Raw genomic sequence first — 18,562 nt, forward strand, 5'->3', positions numbered from 1 at the left:
AGTTTGGTCTCAGATTTTGCAGGTGGAGCCACTTGAACTTTTGAAATGTCGCCAAAAAAAAGAAATGTGAATCAGTTGCGTTCTCATCAACTGGTTTGGAGCCAATAAATATAAGCTACACATGGCTGTAATCTGGCAGTAAACGGAGAAGAAGAAGAAGAGATTGTGAACTGGAAAAAAAACAAGTCTCCATCTAACCAGGCAGCAACCTCCGGTTCTGAAGAGTGAATCCAAAGCTTCATGTCTTAAAGCTGCATTCTCTCTAGTGTCCACCAGGGGGCGACTCCTCTGGTTGTATAGAAGTCTATGAGAAAATGACTCTACTTCTCTCTTGATTTATTACCTCAGTAAACATTGTAAACATGAGTTTATGGTCTCAATCTCTAGTTTCAAGTCTTCTTCAATACAGCATGATGTTCATTTAGTACATTATGGTCCATTTAGAGTCAAACAGACCATAAAGCAGGGGATGCTTTAGGGCGGGGCTACACGGTGATTGACAGGTCTCTACCAGAGACATATATGTCTCTACGTCACTCCTCATGGAGGGAGGTCTATTAGTTGTTTCAAGCTAGTATTGGCCGTGTTTCATGTTGTCTGGAGACGAAGACGTTGTAAATATACATCCAAGAAGCCAACAGCAGTGTGACGATCGCCCAAAATATTTGGCTATTAGTATCATAGTGTTTTTTTTTTTAATGGCTGCACCATTCAGTCAAATGTCACATGGATCCGTTTGCACACATTTCCTCAGCCTGACATATTTGGTATCTTTTGAAACTACGTTTTTAAGTTCTCTACACAAGGTTGTAAAAAGGGAAGATTTTAAGATTTTTTCGCGGTGCCTTTTCCTCGGGGCCAGATCTCTCTTCTTTCGTTGTTTTGTTTCTTACTCTTCAATCTTCTTCAACATTGTTTTCAGTCCAACTACTTTTTTTTTTCTCCCGCTTTCTGTCCTCGGCTCTTAATCTCTCATTTAACTCTTCTCGTTTCACAACTTGCTGCTGCACATCTTCCGTCACCCCGCTGTCCCCACTTTTCTCCCCCTTTTTAGAGCCTCATGCCTTCATCCTTCTACTGTCTCCCCCCTCCTCCTCCTCATCCACCCTTTTTTAATCCTCCTCCTCATTTGTCTCCTCTCTTGTTTCAGGGCGGGTGAGGGATGAATTCTTTTTTTAAATTTTTTTTAGTTAGCCAGCCATCTTGCCTCTGCTGGTGTCTGCCTGGTGCTCTGCCGCCCCCGCCCCTTCTCCTCCTCCTCTTCCTCCTTCTCCTCCTCCTCGGTGCCCACCACCGCTCTGGACACTGTAATGGATGACGGGGCAGATCCGGGTGGCCCATAGCCCCCCTGAAAAAGGGTGAGAGGGGGTGGGGGCACTCACCATTGCAGTTGAGAACAAGTGGAGCCCCCGTAGAGTAGCTGGTGGAGAGACATTTCATTTGCCCTCCACTCCCTCCACTCCCCCCCCCCCTTGTTTTCTCCACTCCTCAGCTGCCTGCAAGTGTGTGGTCTCTCTTCGAATTCTGGATCTTTCGATGGCCCTCGTCTCCCAAACCGCTGAATTAAAAAAAAAAAGTGAAGCAGAAAAAAGGCCAGCGATCTTTTGAAATAAAAGGCCTGCGTGGAGGACGCGGGTCGGTCGCTCCTTTTCTTCCCCCATTCACCGGCTGGTGGAGGAGGATCTAAGCAGGTGAACGCGGAGACGCTTTAGGCAGATGTTGGCGTGCACAAAGGGAGTCGATGGGCCTCAACAAGGCCTTTTCAAGTATTTACAGAACATTGACATTAACATTTCAGACATTAGTCTGATCCTCTTATCCAGATCAGCTCTCCATTGAGTGCAGCAGGAGAATGAGCTTAAATTCCTCGATCACCGACATTACAAGCTAACAGTAGCAGGGGGTCGAGCTGGGCAGCGCCGTGTCAGGAGACTCTAAAGAAGTAAGAGAAGAAGAAAAAAGACCCCAGATATGTCGAGTTTTTACATCAATGTGAACAACTGGGCTAAAAAGTACATTTCACAGCATTAATGGGCTTTCAGGGCACAAAAATGAGCCAGAAAACTGATATATTATCACTTTTTAAGGTTGATGTGGCTAGAACACAGTAACATTATCATCACAGTCATGTTGGTGTCACCTGATGACTGGAAATCCAAAGTCTAAACTCTTTAGCTGTTAAATAGAGCAGGAAGTTAGCGTCTCACTGGTTCCGTCCACTCGGATTGTTTTTGATTATTGCAGAAAATAATCTCTGTGGCAAACAAATGTTTATGATACTTACACGTTTTGTTCAGCTTGATAATCTTCACAAATAACACGGCTTTTAGGATTTTTCAAGCCTGAATTCAAAACAGACACGAAAAAAAACCCTGTTTGTGTCCCTGTACACGTGTACACGGAAAACCAATAGATTGTATTTTGTGACTATTTCACAAACTGCCGTGATACTGGGCTGTGAGCTAATGAGGCGTTATCTAAGGGTAACCTCTAGTGAATCTACAGACGTAAACAGACAAAGTAATAACATGAACACCTAAATGTGTTTCATTATGACCCAAACACTCAGATTCAGGTGTGTGAGGTCAGAGGTCAGCTGTCAGTTTGACCTCAAGACTCGCAGACTCAAACAGCACTCAGCAGATGTTTCCCCCAGAGCCACTCGCTCTGTCCTCCTCCACTTAGTCAGGCTGGTTCTGCACACGTCATCTCCTCTGACTGAGGCCTCAGGTTGTGTTGACGCACCTGAGCTGTCGTACAAAGATCGGTAGGATCTGTGAGAAAAAAACATCAGCTGCACTTCACCCACGAGGCTCTGATGCAGGGAGAGACGTGTGAAAGGTTGATCCTGTTAGTCAGTGAAGAGCCAGACAATTACAGCTGTTAGATCGAATTGGAAACAGACGTGAAGATTTCACGTTGTCACTGAATGCAGCTGAAGCTGCCAGATGTGCTGTTTGACCCAACAGGTCAGAACAGGATGAGTTTCTGTTGAATACAGCCGTGTTGTTGTTCCACTCCTGTTCAGACAAGTGGAAAGAAGAAATCCAGTCTAAAGCCGCAGTTGTTGTCCCCAGAGGATATACTGGTCCATGCATCTCCAAAATACAAAGTTTTGATCTTCAGAAAGTACAACTGTAGTATATATACATATATTTATATAAGAAAAGTAACGTTTGTGGGAGAGCGCTGTCAGCGTTCGGTGAGAAAACCAAGTCTACTTTGACTTATTTCACCATTGTTTTGCTTTTAACTTTTAACACCATGTTACAAGTCGTACTTATTTTAACAAACAGATTATTTGAACTTAAACCATAATCTTTACTAAACCTAAGTTCTAACTAAGTTTATTTTGCAAAAACACTGACTGCATGTAACGACGGGAAAACTGCCTCGTGGTCCCTGACGCGTCCAACACTAGCGCTAGAGGAACCCAGAGCATTACATCAGAATCCCAATATGTTCTGTTCACGGAGATTTACTGTAAAACAGAGAACGCAGGAGAAGCTACAATCGGAGACTGTTTGGTGTTCCTGTCGATCCACTAATGAATGAATCAGCTAATCGTTTTCAGCACATTTTTAACAATAATCTTATGAATTTCACAGTAAAACAGTTCATGATGTTCTCTGGGTTAACGGAGTATTTTAGTCTTTGTTTGACCTTTTTACATATTGAGTCTCTCTTTAACGGTACAACCGCTGTAAATCCCTCTGTACATGCAGCAGACGGAGGTTTCCACGTCATGTGGCTGGTCGACTGGTTCAGTAGCCCAGGGTGGATGTTTGGGGGGGGGGGGTTTGATGGGAGGCAGCTGGTGGTGGAGGAGGTGAACAGCAGGAGGTCAGCACTAACCAGCGCCAACCAAACTGCTGCATCTGGACCGCCACGAGCTGGTTTAGATATTTTTAGGGGACAGTAACCGTCCGACTCAATAGTTTTTATTTGTTTGGCGGACGCCGTTTCCCGTCTTCTCGAGTTTTGTATCTTCTCCTCGAACTCTCTGAGGGATTGTAGTTTTCTTGTCAATTTGTTTTTATCCCTAATTTAATTTACAACCTGCCTTTATAATTCAACATAAATAAGTTATGAAGTAATAAGATAAGATAAAACTTTATTAATCTGGAAGGAAATTCTTGTAACAGAAGGACAGCAAAAAAAAAACAATAGAATAAAAATATAAACATAAATGAACAATAGAATAACAATTAGTAAGTGTAAAAGAAATAATACTGACACCAGTGCAGCAAAGAATAGAGCAGCAATAAGAGTAAAGTCAAAAAATCATTAAAATAGAAAAAATAAATTACATCAACAAAAGATTAAATACAAGAGTAAAAACAGTGTATAAGAAGTGATATTAACAGCAGTGCCTAATAGAAACTAAAAGTAATATTGAAAAGTAATAAAGTTATACACATAGTATAATGAAATAATATTGCACAAGATATTGAAAAAACCTACAAATTGAATAAAGATACAACCATTTGAAAGATCTTACTTTAGACAATAAGACATTTATGATCTGTGTTTTATATTTGATGCTTCCTCCAACAAACTGTTCAACTTAATAACCTCATGAAGAGAACTTGTTTTATAAAATGTGTTTTATGATAGATAGATAGATAGTTACTTTATTAATCCCACGAGGGGACATTTCTTCGCTACAGCATCAGTTATGGTGAAGGTAAAAATGAAGGAGGAAACATCTGCCATCGTTGGTTTACATCAGTGAATCCATCAGAAGTGTGTCACAGTTAAGGAAGGACACAGAGTGTAAAATCCATTATTTCCTCTGTGCCCCCCCCCCCCCGCTAATTTCAATTAGGTCATTCCTCAAAATAGTCCTGCATCCCCACGGCACCATCACAAATCGTCCGCCTGGTAATGAGCTGCTGATTGTGCTGCTAATGGCCGCCGGGTTCCACTCACGCAGGTGAAAAAAAAGAAGAAGCAATTAGCGGCTCCTGCAGGGCGCCTCCTGATGATGCGGGCGCTGACATCATGTGGAGGCGGGACATCCTGCTGAGGGACGGAGAGAGGACGAGCTGAAGGGCTGTCTGGACAGATGGCTCATATGTTGTAACCTGAAGCGCCAGATGGTTTGTTGGGAAACTGTTTGGGAAAAGGGACAGGCACTTTGTATAAATACTTGGCAGGCGATTGGATGAAACATCTGTCAATCAAACTCTTAATTGAAGCCAGTCGGGTGAAAAGCGGAAACGCAGTCCTTCTTTCCTCTTCTTTCAAATGAGCAGATGTTGCAGCAGCTACGCTAACCTCGTTTAGAACCAACAGTCGCCAATCAGTGTGGCATGACACACAGCTAAGCCCCGCCCCTAGCTGCCAGTAGCTCCTCACAGGACGCTGATTGGTCCGTAGCACTGGGGTTCGGACACGGGCGCATTACTTGAAGCCGGACTCTTTAGGACAGTGATTGTCAACTGGTGGGTCGCGACCCAAAAGTGGGTCGCAGCGGAATTATTCCAGCATTTACGGCACTTGTTCAGCGGTGCAGGAAAAACACCGACCAATGCGTTGTGAATCACATCACCTGATGCAGCTCAGCCAATCAAATATGGGTATTCTGACAGGTTTCCTGACTTGAGTGAGATGTACACACACACACCGTGACACGAGGATACAGAGACAGCAGAGCAGGACTATTGAGGTGTGAGTTGTGAAAGTCAAATCATAGGACGATCTCCAAAAGAGAGAGATGTCCAGAGAGACCAGAGTCATTAGACTCTGACTGGACAGACTCATATAAGTGAATTCTTCCAACACTAATTTCTCATTTTTCTAAAATGAATCTGTTACGTAATTTATTACTTAATCCATGTCATTGTCATTGTCATTAAGGGGTGATGGTGGGTCCCGCAGCCAGACCGGTTGAGAACCACTGCTTTAGGAGACACTTTAAATTCGTGGTTTTACACGTTTTAGCCACCGCTAGGCTACACATTACAAACTACAGATACTTATTATTCTCCAAGTAAAAGCATCCGTCTTTAGATTGATTTCCTTCCTCCCAGATAGCCGTTGGTTTTAATTAATATCTGGTAAAAATCACTTTCCTGTTTGCTGTTAGGATTTTATCTGAGAGGATCCTCGTGTCTGTGAATTTATATTTTGCTTTCAACATTTGTTTTATTTGTTTGTTTTTAAAGAATGGAAGGAAAACAACCAGAAAGTGTTTTAAAATCGTTTTAATACGAGATTTCATGTTTGTTTTTTTAACGGAAAGTATAAAGCAGTATAAGAAAAGTAAGAAAATGTATTCAACTTGACAAACTTAACATCTGCATCACATCTTCTATTAACCCTCTTTTGAAGTTTATTTTTATTTTTCTCTAGAAGTAAGATCTATGATCCCAAACATTCTTCACAGGTTATTTATAGCTCTTACAATAGGGTTAAGTTGAGCTTGGGGCAGCCAGCATCTGTGGATTTGTTCAGTGTTTACTGACTGTTTTCCCAGTTTGGCAGCTTAGAAATCCTACATGACTTGAATGCATCATTAGCTCTATTAACTCGATAAATAAACTTTTAACTGGACACACAGCGTCAGGCTCATGTTAAGCCTGAGCTGAAGCGTAAATGAATCAGTAAAAAGTTTATAAAGTAAGTAAGAGGCCTTCATATAGACACACACACACACACACACACACACACACACACACACACACACACACACACACACACACACTCTTACTCCCTCATTGTCTTTGCTGTGGGACACAGCGTTGGCGCTCTCCTTCGTCCTTTCAGCCCCGGTGTTTAATTAAGTCGTTTTTCTGTTTGAGAAGCTTGTCTTTGGGCCTCTGACAAACTGTTTCGTCACCGCGTGTACGATTAGATTGGAAACACGTCTGCTGGAGCAAAAAAAAATAAATGTCTCCGCTTGAACAGATGCTTCTTACATTTGGGGGGAATCTGGGTGAAGAAAAAAAACCTGCTGCTCCTTCGCTGGTGATCAGGTATTCAGGAGAGTAACCTGTAGAGACAAGAGCAAGAAAAGTGTCGTACCCTAAATCCGTCTGAAGAGGTTTGTGCTCTCTACGGTGGGCCTTGTTAGGACACTTCAGGTTCAGGTTTCTCTCAGCTGGACTTTCTCTGCAGTCTGTCGAGTTTCTAAAGTTGGAAAATAGTCCCAACGTGTCATTCGTTCACAATTGGACTTAAAAAGGCCCTGCAGGATGTGCAGGATGTGAATAATAGAAAACAGAGACTTGGCTCTTGTTTTGGACACACTGTTCATCATACATGGAGGCTAGTACGGAAGAAATACATTGTTGTGTCTCACGAACATAAAGTAGATAGTTTAGTCCAGCTGCGTTTGCTCTAATTAAAGCATCAATCTGGTTGTATTATTTTTATGTTATATTTATTATTTGCAGGGACCACCGACAATTAAAACCAAATGCACCAGAATGCTGAAGTGTCTCAAACCTGCATTCTCTCTAGTGTCCACCAGGGGGCGACTCCTCTGGTTGTATAGAAGTCTATGAGAAAATGACTCTACTTCTCTCTTGATTTATTACCTCAGTAAACATTGTAAACGTGAGTTTATGGTCTCAATCTCTAGTTTCAAGTCTTCTTCAATACAGCATGATGTTCATTTAGTACATTATGGTCCATTTAGAGTCACACAGACCATAAAGCAGGGGATGCTTTAGGGCGGGGCTACACGGTGATTGACAGGTCTCTACCAGAGACGTATACGGCGTTTCTACATCACTCCTCCTCAGTCCAGATATTGTAAGTTCTGTTCACTGGTTGCGAAAAACCAAGATACCAACGGCTGTAATCCAAGATGGCGACAGCGAAATCGCTGAATTTAAGGCTTCAAATCAGCAGTCCACAAACAAATGGGTGACGTCAAGATGACTACGTCTACTTCTTATATACAACTTATGTTCTCTGTATTATGCATTGTTAATCCATGGAGGTTTTATATTTTGTAAAACGTTCCCAGATTCATGTGAGCCGACATTTTTCAGATCATCAGGAAGTTCTGGGTCACATAGGGATCAAATTCATTCCAGTTGGATTGGCGGTAAAGTTTCTGTAAACACATGGCCACCTGGACTCCATTTTGTTTACACATTATACCTTGACGGCTGCCAAAGGGAAGGCTCTGAATGCCACAGGGATGTAATGTATGTGACCTTCAGAGCACCAGTCCCCCAGAACATACACACCGCTGCTTTGTTCTCTGATTGATGCCAACATGAGCCACGTGCTGCATACATTTAGTGCTTCCAAATGTTTTTTTTCTCTTGAAAATGTTGCTGTTCAAAGACCAAATCATGTATGTTCTGCTCTGCAGCAACTAAAACACACAGCTGAGGCTGGCACAGCGGACAGCAAAGGTTTAAAGTAAATAAAGTGACTTTGAGGTCGTTGTGTTGGAGCTTCCTGTAAACAAGTCGCTCCGAGTGGGAGCTCTTTGTTTAAACACCCCAGTCACTGTCTGAGTGTTTTGGAGCCTCTGGCTGTGGAGGTGACGGCCGGGCAGACGAACAGAGGGAGTCAGTTCGAGGTTTCGGCTGCAGGGTTTGTTTGAGATTGATGCAGCAGCAGAGGCTGGCACTCAGTGAACAGTGGGCGGGTACCAGCAGACATTTAGAAGATGAACAGGTGTTGATGGGACAGCCTGCGTCATTGCTGAGAACTGGTGTAAATACCACACAAGACTGGAAGTTGTGTCAACACCTGCAGGCGTCCAGAGTTATATTTCTTTTTTAGAGAAAAGTGCACCTGAACATTTGTCTGATAACTTTCCAAACCTGTTTTACTTTCTCTTTCTCATTTTCTACAGATTTCTACAGTGTTGTCAAAAAGGAAACTAAATCCTGATAAAGGTCCTTTCATTGAAACCATGGACTGTACGTATATAAGAAGTGGACGTAGTCATTGTGGCGTCACCTATTGGTTTATGGACGGCCGTTTTAGAGCCTTGAATTTGTCAATTACGGCCGTCGCCATGTTGTTTTTGCAACCAGTGAACAGAAGTTACCATATTTAGAATGCGGAGGAGGAGTGACGAATACGTCTCTGGTAGAGACCTGTCAATCACTGTGTAGCCCCGCCCTAAAGCATCCCCTGCTTTATGGTCTGTGTGACTCTAAATGGACCATAATGTACTAAATGAACATCATGCTGTATTGAAGAAGACTTGAAACTAGAGATTGAGACCATAAACTCATGTTTACAATGTTTACTGAGGTAATAAATCAAGAGAGAAGTAGAGTCATTTTCTCATAGACTTCTACACAACCAGAGGAGTCGACACTAAAAATCTTTAGACTAAACGAGCTGAAATCACATTTAGAACAACTTCTGCATCCACTGAAAATGACGCCAGCGGGACAGATCTGACACGTGAGACTGATCATTTAGAACAGTAGACCTGACCTGCTTATTGTTCAGCTGGCAGCAGCTCACAGAATAAAACAGACCAGAGTCTAAACCAACATGGTTGATGGCAGAGTGTCTGGCTGCAGGCCAGAGAGGCTGCATGATGGAAACTGTAGACAGTCGGATCCATTATTCATCTGCTCTCCCCCGGGACAGATCATTTGTTTCTGACTACAGATCCAGGTCAAACACGAGTGCATGAACACACACAGAGCTGTCAGCGAGCTGTTCACTCTTATCACAGTTCAGTGCAGTGATGCTGGTGTTGGACGATGTAGACCAGAGACGACACACTGCAGTTAAAAGTTAAAACCATGACCACACACACACACACAGAAGGGAGTGTGTTGACTGACAAGAGGAGGCCGAGTGCAACCGTTCGATTCACAATGTCTAGCCTGGAAAGTACGGTTTTAGAAAGGTGACCAAGGTGGTTCAGGAGAGACTGAAAAAAAAAAATGGCTGCAGGCAGAGACGTAAAACATATAAAATATAATATTGCTGCAGCACTGGCTCATATTTCCATCTCAGTTGAGCTCCTGTAGTGTGTTCTCCCTCCTCCATTCCTGGACTGCACACATGAAATCCTCCTCTCTGCTTCTTTCATGTTTCGTCCTCCTTTTAGGGCTGACGGACTCGGCCTGTAGGTAATCCACAGCTTTTGTTCTTTGCCATTTATAGTTAAAAGGGAAAGATGAGAGCGGCTGATCGATGAGGAGAGCGCCAACCCCCGAGGCCTCCGGTCGGCTGATGAGTTTAGTTTTCTCTCGTGTCGACGCTTCCAGCAGAAGTTTGGAGGGATTTTTTAGGTAGAACTGACTTTTCATTTGTGTAATGCCTGCAGCGCTGTGACGAGGCACTTTGATGTCCTGTTGGTGGTCTCGTAGTGGGTTTTTATGGAGGTTCTGCTGTGTATAAATCCAGCAGGAGCACTCTCATGAATCACTGTGCTGTCTGAGCCTCACAAAGGTCAAACTTTTATTTCTCCTCAGATACAGACTCAAAGGCAGTTTGGAGATGTTGTTATTTTTGCTGCACTTTTGCAAGATAGTTTTCTTCACCCACAGAAAGATACGAACAAAGAGAATAGAGAGCAGGAACTGTAGAAACAGTGAAGTTGAGCAAACAAGGTTTGTGGTTAAAAGAATCTTAGACAAACAGGTAACAGAAGTTGTACAACGATGATTTTATGCCTTTAAGGCTGATGAATAACCATTGTCACAGATCTATCATGGCGTGGAGATACTATACTTCCTTAAAGGGTTCGGGGAAAATCAAATATGTCAGTTTCTTCTGCTTTTTAGTCCAGTTGTCCAAGTGATCTACTTTAGTAAATAGTTTGCAGTTTTGGCTTCAGATATTGCAGTATAGCTGGCCGATGGGTTGTCATGTTGGACGTCCTCTAGTCCCAGAGTAGACTGATCAATATATAAACTCTTTGTGTCAACAGACCTGAGCAGACCTGTAGGGTAACCAGACTGTATAAGAAGTGGATGTAGTCATCGTGACGTCACCCATCGGTTTGTATTCTGCCATTTTGAAGCCTTGATTTCAGTGACTTCGCCGTCGCCATCTTGGATTACAGCTGTCGCCATGTTTTTTTTTTTTTTTGCTACCAATAGAGGGAAGTGACCATATCTGGACTGAGGAGGAGTGACGTAGAGACGCCGTATACGTCTCTGGTAGAGACCTATCAATCACTGTGTAGCCCCGCCCTAAAGCATCCCCTGCTTTATGGTCTGTTTGACTCTAAATGGACCATAATGTACTAAATGAACATCATGCTGTATTGAAGAAGACTTGAAACTAGAGATTGAGACCATAAACTCATGTTTACAATGTTTACTGAGGTAATAAATCAAGAGAGAAGTAGAGTCATTTTCTCATAGACTTCTATACAACCAGAGGAGTCGCCCCCTGGTGGTCATTAGAGAGAATGCACGTTTTAACACACTTCCTAATCTGCTTCACTCTGCAGAACCAAAGAGAACATCCTCGATAAAATGATACAAATCATGTAGCAGGTCTGGTACAGCAGCTTCAGGGGTCATGTTATGACAGCAGTCTGCTGACAGGCCTGCAGTCAGACCTCTGAAGTGTAAAACCAACCAGCTGTTCAGGCTCCCGTTCACTGCTCTCTCAGGGTGTATTTCTGCTCTGTGCTCAGCCTGCCATGCAGAGCTTGCTTTAACTGACCAAACTCCAGCAATGGTCATAACCCTGAATCTAAACAATCCACAGTGTAACCTAAGCTGTATAATAGTATAAAGATATCATTTAATACTATAAAGATATAATAGAAAATGTGAACATTTACATTAAAGATATGTGTACTTGAAGAGCCAAACCAAGCAGGCATGGTGCCACCAGCATGGTCCTTTAATGAAATACAAGCCCAGACTGTCCACAGATTAACCTGCCATACCCCTCCAGTCTGAGTGGTTGGTATTACTCGAATCACCCCCACCCCCTCAGACCCTCACCTCCCCCCCTGGCATCAGGAGAGGGGCAGGGGCTCGGTTGGTTATGTTGGTGGTGGTGGTGGTGGGGGGGTGAGGGTGTTGTCACACATTCTGGCGTGGGCACCGGTTCTCACCCCCACAGCCTGTGGACGTCCCGGCTCTCCCAGGGCTCGGCTAATCCTCTTATTCAGCGTCCGGCTGGAGGCTGCAGGGCTCCCACAGACCGGAGCGCCGAGCCGGCCACTCTCCGCTGAATAAACACACTGACACAGTTGTGGTCTTTTTCTCTCCGTACAGACGCTGAGCAAGAGTTCTCCATACAATCTATTCTACTCATTCACTCGTTTCCAGTGGAACATAAGCATGTTACCCCCCCCCCCCACACTCCACCACCGCCCATCTTCACTTCTTTCTTTCCATTCGTCTTCAATCAGCTTTTCTCTCTTCGTCTGTTCTTGCTCCTGATTTTGTTCCTTTACTTTTCTCTCTGAGTGCTTCTTTTATTTCTTCAATAATTCTCAATTAATACAACAGTGGTTACAGAATTCTTTCTCTGCCACCGATTGACGGGATGATGGCGCTAGATGAAAAGTATGAAAAGTAAAAGATCACCAAAGTTATTACAATTCATTCTAAGAGGAACATGAATATCTGTAATGAGTATCTTGGCAACTCATCCAATAGATGTTGAGATATTTCCCTCAAACCCACAAATGTGAGCCTCATGGTGGTGCTAGAGGAAGAGCCAGCGGATCAGCAAGGTCAGTAAGATTCATCCTCTGGGGAACATGAATGTCTCTAGAAAGTGTCATTGCAACCCATCCGATAGTCGTTGAGATACTTCAGTCTGGACCAAAGTGTTGGACAGACGCTGCTCTCCACAGAGCCACGTCACTAACATGCAGGAGCTGGTTTGAATTAAGGAGAAGAGTGGACTGAGGAGCCAATAGAGGACTCCTTTTGTGTGCAGTTGTAACATTTCCGGTCTAACACGGTTACTCTGTGACAAACTCAGCAGGCGTTTTCTTTGTAGTTCTTGACACAAAAGGTCTCCGACTCAACTCATGTGTCGGGTATTGTCACGACGCCGGTGTGGTCTGTAACTGACACCTGCAGTCGGACGAGTCGTGTTTGTCCTGCAACGCAGAGAGGATCGGACACGCGGCGAGGAAATGATTCAAACCCATGTCTTCATTAAAAACTTTAAACTGAGGTTTGTAATCTTCTCCAAAAACATATTCTTTGTTCTCCGGGGCCTCGCCGGTTTGGTCATCGTACAGTTTCGGTCAACGAAAAGTCACCTGAAGCGTTCAGACGGCTTCACCTCGCTGACTCTTAAAGCTGTGCGACTCGAACTGGACGACAACCGGCGCGTGGAACGGAAAGATGAGCTCGGACAGTATTCTTCGTAGTGAAAGCGCACACACACACACACACACACACAGACGCACAGACTTAATAGACTCTTGCTGATGTCCTGTTCAGGGAGCAGACAGGTGTTTCATGTCAGAGCTTCTGTTTACACTCTCTGGTTTCCATCTCCACCTTGACAGAGACGGAGATCACAGCTTCCTGCCTGTCCTGACCCACCCGACTGCTCCGACGTCACAGAGAGAGGTTTTTAGGGTTTAAAAAGTCTGTCTCTCTGTGCCGTGAAATACCTCAACAGCTGATATATGGATTGGCATGAAATCGTGTCCAGACATTCATGTTTCAGTGATGGTGACTACAAATCAGAAAACAATATGAGACACAATAAACAATCATTAGAACGAAAACTGTGCTGTTAAAGAGAACAAAAGTCTAGACTCTAAATCTATATTTATTTTTATTTTGCCTCAGAGGGCTTTACAATCTGTACACATCGGTACAGGAAGTATCCCCCAAAAGAACCTTTGATTTAATAATAGATCAAGTATGACGGCTAGCCTGATAGCAGTGAGCTAATCACTAAAAACTAAGAGCATTTGGAAAGTAGGATTGATAAAAACTCACAGATGTGAAAATGGAGGCTGTAACAATGACTATGTTAACATGCTCACTAATTATTCCTGATAAACACAATATTCCTTCTTAGTTTCCACAAAAATGAAAATGACACTAATATTCCCCGTTGACATGCAGCCGTGCATATTATGATGAACATAACCAGTGTGAACTCAGCCTCCCTCTTTCATTCCTTCAGCCGCCTCATTGAAAAGGTCGGCGTTGTGATATTTGCTCCGGTTGATATCCACGTCCTTCATAACGTTTATAAGAAGGTGTGTTTCTCTTTTCTTTTGGGCATCTCTTCTCCAGCTTTGCAAACAATTAGTTAGTTGGTTTGTGTTCAACACAGAGAGCTGCTCGTAAAGAGGAAGGAGGCATAACATCCTCTATTGAGACTCATATTCTGAATGAGCTGTAAATATGTCCAAAGAATGCTCCTAAAACCTGAATAATAGACACATCACACGTTTTACTCATAAAATGCTCCATTTGGAATAAGGCCTAATTCAGAATATCCAAACGGAATATGACGTCTTTTTTTGTTTTTAAAGAACCGGATACTTTTAATACAACTGTTCATCTTTATGCTGATGATTCAATCAGTTTCATATCCAACGAAGCCTTAAAAAAAGCTAACATTTCTGTATAGATGAGGAAATTTGGTCCTGATGGTGAAGAAGGAAGGTCACCAAAATCGTTGGTGATCCTTTGTGATGAAATTTATATTCATCATCTACAATCTGTCCAGTAGTTGAGATAAAGGGTCCAGAGTGTTGGACAGAACAGGAAACGCTCCATCCTGAGGTGATAACGATGTAAAAACATCCTCACCGCATTAAAAGCTGCTTCTTGTTATTTGAACTAATCACCTCTGAACCCTGAAACTCGAGGTTGCGACCCTGCCAGAGTGTTGGGAGGCCAGTGATTAAAAGCAGCAGAGTGAATAACGGCACCAGAGCGAGGCGGCCGCAAAGAAACATAAAAAACAAAACATGTCACTTCTTCCTAATTGTTTCTTTATTGCTGCCTTTTGAAGGGAACAAGCTGCAGCCGGCAGGAGCTGTAACGCAGCTGGAATGTGTAAATCACATTCATTCTCTATGTATGGTCATGCAATGATTCATGGGAAAGTGCCGGGGAGGGAGTTTAGTTCCACTTTGGTGCTCCGTCACTCTTTAATTCCTCAGAAACATTAGTTTAGAGTCGTCTCTTCTTTTTCTACATTTCAACCCTCTGTTATATTTAGGGATTAAATTTTCTGCAGTGAACTGAAATGAAATGGATGACTGGACGATCCTGTGATCTTCCACTAGACTAGAAGGACAAGACACGCTTTATCTTCTGCAGAATGTTTTCTCTGAACTGATCGCGCAGGCAGATCTAGTGTATCATCCTCACTCATGGTTCAGCCTAGCTTGTAGCTAGCTAGCAGGAAAAGATACTTTGAACTCTGCTTTATGGTCTGTTTGACTCTAAATGGACCAGTAGAGATCTCTAGAGAGAATGCAGCTTTAAGACACTTCCGCATCGGCTTCACTTGATTTTACTCATTTATTCTGCTCTCTACGCTTTCCCTAATGTTACTACTTCACTCCTCATTTTAGTCGTTACTGCAAAACTTCCCCTCAGTGAGTCAGCGACTGGCCGTGAGTCGGTTTAGTTCATACGGAAATTAGCGTAACGGTCCAAATTGCAACTGAAGACATAAAAATGGCCGCCGCTCTAATCCTGTTTCATTTCTATTGTTGAACCCAAACAGTGCATCAGGCAGATCATTTTATTTAATGAAATCTTTCTCTAAAACTTCCAAAGCAGTCGCTCTCCTCTAAATCCATTTAGTCGCCATTCTGGAGCTTTGGATCATATAACATTTTAATCTTCAATCTAAATCAAATATTTGTTTGTTTTGACCTGTACTAAACATGCCCATATATTAAAGATGTATTCCACTCATTGGCCATATTGTCTTATATCTTAGGTATGAAATAAAGACATTTATCCTGCTATTGATTTAAACCATGTAGAGAGTCCTTCCATCTGCTCCCTCTATAGTTCTTCTGTTCTGTAAAATCCACCCTGCAGGACGTTTTAAAACCCAAACTGATCCAAACTTTCGAAGTGATCTCCTCTTTACTCATAAAGACTTAATCTAATGCAGCTATTCTGGTTTTAAAGCAGTCAGATTACAGGCTGCCTGCCTGGAAAACACCTGCTTTCCATGAGAACTCTACTTCCTGTACGGAGGTCTTCATACTGAAGGTGCTGTCCCTCTGCAGACTGTCAAACATGTAATCCTAGATTAGACCGCTATCATCCAGAGCTCAGGGGGAATAAACAGCACACAGCAGGAGACCTCATCTCCTAATTTACCACAGACTAATTCTGAACCGATCACAAACTGGTTGGGTCATGACATTTCATTTGGAAAAGAGGTTCTAAGCACTCGGAGGGATCTCTTGGTTTGAAGTTTGTAACACCGACTAGATTTTGGTTCATGTGGAGGATTGGTGATTGGTATTTGAGTTGTAACGTGGACACGAAAGAGTCTTCATACAGGATTCAAACAGACCTACTGTTCGGTTTAGTGTTGTCGTACTCGAGGTTGCTCTCTGTCTCAAGACCACTTTCTGTACTCTGGATTGTATTTCATGTTGCGGTCGTGACGTTAAGGTCTTCTAGTGTTCAATCACGGTCACATCATCTATAGTTTCTGTTCAAAGTGAATCAATTGTTTGTTTGACATAAACTGATGGAACTTCTACAGCTTCATTTGCTACTGATACTCTAGAATATTTACTCACTACAGTGATCAATGGCCGCCACCACTTTAATAGTTTTAGCCACACTTAAAGACGAGGCTCCAGGAATTACATACAGCAGTAGGTTGTTGAGAAATATCTCGACAACTGTTAGATGGATGGATTAAACATCTGAATGCAAACATCTTCCTGTTTAGTAGCTATGTTTACCATGTTGAGTCAGGAGAAGTCTGTCAGGAGCATTGCCAGAGGTAAAGTCAGTAGGATTCATCCTCTGAGGACCATGAACGTCTGGACTAGATTTCTATCCATCAAATAGTTGTAAAGATATTTCAGTCTGGATCAAAGTGATGAACTGACGAAGGACAGACGTTACCAAAAATAATTTGAATTCGAATTTCCCATGAAATCTAAACCAACATGTTTAATTGATTGGGAGTTTTCTTTAGATTGTAGCTTTTTCAACTCACTAAACCAGTGATGCAGAAGAGTCCTTCCTATCCTTACAAGAAAGCTCAATACACTTAGACTGCTGGTTATCGCTGTTCTTTAAGACACTGTCTCCATGCTTTTTATTGTCATTGTGAGAAACATGAACCCGGTTTGCTCTTCAGTGTGACAGAAATAAAAGCTTTAGAAATGACTCACGATGACACAAAGAAATCAAAGCCTCCTCAGGTTCTTGTTCCCTGCCCGGGTTTAAAGAAGCACAAGGTGCATTGTTTTTTCTTTTGTTGCTGGATGTCTTTTATAAACTTTGGCAGCTTCTCATAGAATGTCTTGGAGAAATATGTTGGACATCCAGTGTGATGCCTGAAGAAAACACAAGCCAGTCAGTTATTGGGCAGAAACTAAAACTAGAAACATTAAATCGGTCACGATAGTAAATATTTAGCTTCTCCTCTTGGGAGGAAATTCCATCAATGAATTCCCAACATTTCTCTCTGTATTGTGACTGCTAGTGAACACACACCTCATTGCGTCACTTTATTTCCTCTTCGCATCATGTGACCTCTGCTCTTTGTTTCTCATTCAGGGCCCCGAAGGCGCTCTGTTATGGTAATGAGGTGTTGTTCCCTAACGGCCCCTCGGGGCGTTGACTCCACTTCATTAATGTGACGGATGCCCTGGACAGCCGCTCGGGTTAATAACTCACCTCCTGGCATCTCACCGCGCTGCACCTCATTATATACGTGACTGAGAGCCGGAGTGGACCTAGTTAGTCAGCACGGTTGAGAGGAAGGTTGTGAGGTAGGGAGTTATATGCTGCCGGTAGGACATCGCTCTTGTTTATTGGGCAGAAAAACGTCCGTAGTGTTTGTGAGTTTGGGACGATTGCTCATCACAGTTTTGGTTGTTTGGTCTGTCTTGAATCAAAATATCCAAATATGGCCAAAAAGGTGGAGCCTACAGGTCGATACTCCTCTCAGGCATGTAAATGTGCCCTTAAAGAGTATTCCACCCATGAATTGATTAAAAAAAAGAACTTTAAATATACATAAGCCGGCTGCAAATACAATAAAATAAACCAGCAATAACAGCTCAAACATTAAATCCATTAACTTAAATGTATCGAGCTACGTTAATTCTGTAAAAACCTCTTTACAACTTTACACCACACAAAGCTGTAATCTGTGGAGTTCATTTCAAGTTCTATATTGACTGAATGTTACCTTTATTTATAGAGACAAAGATTTTGGAAAAATGGCAAAATATTATCCTTTATTGACTTTGAGAGAACTATTCCCTCAGCAAGAAAGCTCTACAAAGAAAATATAGATTTTTTCACCAGTAAACGGGTTAAAAAACGTGTTTACAGGATTCAGCAGAGAAGTGACTTCAGATGAACCGACAGTATCCAGTTTAATCTGTCATTAATTCTCTCTCTCTCTCTCTCTCTCTCTCTCTCTCTCTCTCTCTCTCTCTCTC

At 42.6% G+C, this 18,562-nt stretch overlaps 1 protein-coding gene across 2 annotated transcripts in view; it reads left to right on the top strand.

The window, feature by feature from the left end:
* The window catches only part of ptprz1a (protein tyrosine phosphatase receptor type Z1a), a 68,682-nt gene that overhangs the window by 7,352 nt on the left and 42,768 nt on the right, over positions 1–18,562 (top strand). The gene's annotated exons all lie outside the window — the stretch shown is intronic.

The sequence above is a fragment of the Anarrhichthys ocellatus genome, unplaced genomic scaffold (assembly GCF_004355925.1).
Source record: "Anarrhichthys ocellatus isolate YVR2014 unplaced genomic scaffold, GSC_Weel_1.0 scaffold2, whole genome shotgun sequence".
Classification (NCBI taxonomy): Eukaryota; Metazoa; Chordata; class Actinopteri; order Perciformes; family Anarhichadidae; genus Anarrhichthys; species Anarrhichthys ocellatus.